At 35.9% G+C, this 3254-nt stretch overlaps 1 pseudogene; it reads left to right on the top strand.

Moving 5' to 3' along the window:
* Positions 1-228: 228 nt before the first annotated feature.
* On the top strand, positions 229-1152 carry LOC138081533 (olfactory receptor 10AG1-like; annotated as a pseudogene).
* The last annotated feature ends 2102 nt before the right edge of the window (positions 1153-3254 follow it).

The following is a 3254-nucleotide window of genomic DNA, read 5'->3' as shown; positions in this document are numbered from 1 at the left end:
TTATGTCTCTAATTGACTTTAACTGTACATCAGTTCATTGCTGATGTTTCAAATCTCATTTCTTAGGAACTGAGCAAGGCAAAGCAGGAATACTTGCATGGATTATGTAAATAAGTTCATGCATCTAATTCATTTAACAGAAGGGAAACGTTACTCAAAAGCATTAATAAATTGACCATATTGAATTTACCATATCTACAGATGGAGCACAAATTAAGAACCGAAAAATCAAACATCACTACAATGATGGAATTTATCCTCTTGGGGTTTTCTGATAGTCCCAATTTCCAATGGATTTTTTTGGGGGATTTTTTAGTCCTCTATCTGACCATCCTGATGTGCAATAATGTCATTGTGCTGATAACAAGAATTGACCCTACTCTCCAGACCCCCATGTGCTTTCTTCCTCAATCACTTTTTCGTTTCAGAAATCTGTTATGTAAATGTCACTATCCCAAGAATGCTCACAGACCTAGTGAGCCAGAAAGGGCACATTTGTTTCATTGCCTGTGCTACCCAAACATGTTTGGTCCTTCTGTTTGGAGGTTTAGAGTGTCTCCTCCTGGCCGTGATGGCCTATGACCGTGACGTGGCCTTTTGTAACCCTCTTCACTATGGTCTGATCATGAGCCCCCAGGTCTGTGTCCAGCTGGTCACTGCCACCTGGGTCTGTGGAGTTCCTGTTGTAATGGGGCAAATATGGCAGGTTTCCTCTCTGCCCTTTTGTGGGTCTACCACAATTAATCATTTTTTTTCTGTGACCTCCCCCCAGTATTCAAGCTGCTGTGGGGACACATTCGTGAACGAGATAGCAGTCTATGCAGTTGCAGTGGTATTCATCATGGTTCCATTTCCGTTGATTGGTGTCTCCTACGGCAAAATCATCTCCAACTTTCTGAAACCGTGATCTGCCAGCGCAAAGGGCTAAAGCCTTCTCCACTTGCTAGTCTCACCTCACAGTGGTGGTCTTATTCTACCGCACAGCCTCTACCACCCGTTTATAGCCCAAACCAAGTCAATCTGAAGAAACTGGGAAGCTGATCTCTTTTCTATACAGTTTGGATCCCAACATTGAATCCCATTATATTTACTCTGAGGAACAAATATACCACCGTAGCATTGAGAAAACAACTAAGTAAATTATCAACTTGACTTACAGAACTTACAGAAGCAATTATTTGTTTCTATGTTTCTCATGTAAATACATCAGAAAATATCTAGTTTATTTCTATGTTCCTATAAAATGATAGTATCATCACTGCCATCTCAGATTATGTGAAAGGACCTTAGTTTCAAAGAGTTAAGGGTTTCTGGGTTATCAAAGCACACATTATCTCCATGGCAATGATCTATTTTGAAGACCTATCTTTCCTCTCACTAGGATAGAGTGAGTTAAGAGATTTCCTGATTAATAAAATGATAGTTAACTGCTATATAACTAATGATTATGGTCATGCCCTGTAAGAAATTTGCTTGAAACTTCCCATTCCTTCAGGCATAATCACTGTCCTTTTCTGTACTTAATGATTGGATTTAGATGATGAAAAAACAACAACCACATCCAAGCTGGTGGGAGTAGGGGAATTTGAGTGCTTTCTTGCAGTTTTTCCTTCTTTCTCTGTTTTGCAACTGTCCATATCCCTTTCAGAGTACAAACCCTGAAAGGATCCTTGTTACTTCAATGCTGACTGTTTTCTAGTGACATCATTTCCTCCATCTTGTAGCTTCGTGTTTTGCTTTTGTAGTGTCTTCTTAGTATAAAGAATATTAGGAATTTAAACTATAAACTCCATTGGGTTGAATGTTGATCCTCTAAATATATGTCAGGTTACAACCTGCAAACCTGAACTTATTAGGAAAATAAAAGCCTTTGCAGATTTAATTCAGTTAAGGACTTTGAAATAAGATTATCTTAATTTAAGGGAAGGGCACTATATCCTATGATCAGTGTTCTTAGTTCTTATAAGGGGGGAAGAGAGATTAAGTTAAAAACAGAGATGCAGCGATACATAGAAGGGTACAATGTGAAGATGGAGGAAGCAACCGGGAGGGACACATGACACAGCCATGAAGCAAAGGAGGTCAGGGACCACCGAAAGCTGAAAGAGGCAAGGAGTGACTATCACTTCAGAGTCTGTGGAGGAAAACCCTGCCAGCACTGTGATTTGGGACGCTGGCTTTTAAAGAGGTGAGAAAGTCAACTTTTGTTCTTTAAACCACTCAATTTGTGATAACTTGTTACAATAGATCTAGGAAAGTAATACACTGTGTATGCAGTCATTTTATTAAGGTGTTTTTATTCTAATCATCTGGAATAAATTCTGTGTCTTTTGGGAACAGTGATTTTAAAAATATGTAGATTTTTTTTTTTTTTACTTTAAAAACTATATCAATGAAGACTCATAAAAATATTTGCCCAAGAATGATGGTTAATTGTGTTTGTTCAAGAATGTTTGTTAAAAGCTTTTTAATACTGCAAAAGAGAACACTAGCAAAGCAAAGGTAAGCGGTTCTCATTTGGAGCATAGTAGACACGGGTGCCCGTTTACCATGTGATGCTGCACAGTCTCTCAAGACAATGTTTTAGAGCCACTCCAGTGAGGAAATTCCAAGCTTTTCAGGCATGTAAGCAAGCACATAAATACATGTATAAAACATAACTCTATTTTTGCAAAACAAAGGGAGATAGCATCCATATATTCATATAACATTTCATATGTGCATCTTTATAGTTGGTGTGTATATATGTCAGCAATATCTGAATATGTATTAGAAGAGAGAAAGGACTGCTTTACAGTGACAGGAGTTCAGATAATGTCTGACTTATTTATACTTTTTTTTGGAATATGGATTTATTAAAAAGAGTATAATATACATATCACAAAAATAATAAATTTTATTCAGAACATAACTACATATGGAAGAAAATTACTGCATTTCTTCTTTTCTTATTGACTCCCAATGTTTTACAGAATATTTAGTAGCTAACAGAGAAATGTCAATATCAGCCAAATAATCTTTGATATTTTAAAGAAATAACACATTTTTTAATGAACTAAATGGAATCAGAATATATAATATTTGATCATTTATTTTAAAAAAGGACTAAAATAGCTTTAATTATAGTTACAGATAGAGATAAATTTAAGATTATGAAATGGATATATATGTACATAGGTACTATTGCATATGTATAATATACATTATATATCATATAAACATATATATTTCAATATTCATTGGAAGGACTGATG

This window comes from Capricornis sumatraensis, chromosome 6 (genome assembly GCF_032405125.1).
Source record: "Capricornis sumatraensis isolate serow.1 chromosome 6, serow.2, whole genome shotgun sequence".
In the NCBI taxonomy this organism is placed as follows: Eukaryota; Metazoa; Chordata; class Mammalia; order Artiodactyla; family Bovidae; genus Capricornis; species Capricornis sumatraensis.
Note: the sequence above shows the minus strand (reverse complement) of the source record. Positions and strands in the feature narration are given on the sequence as shown.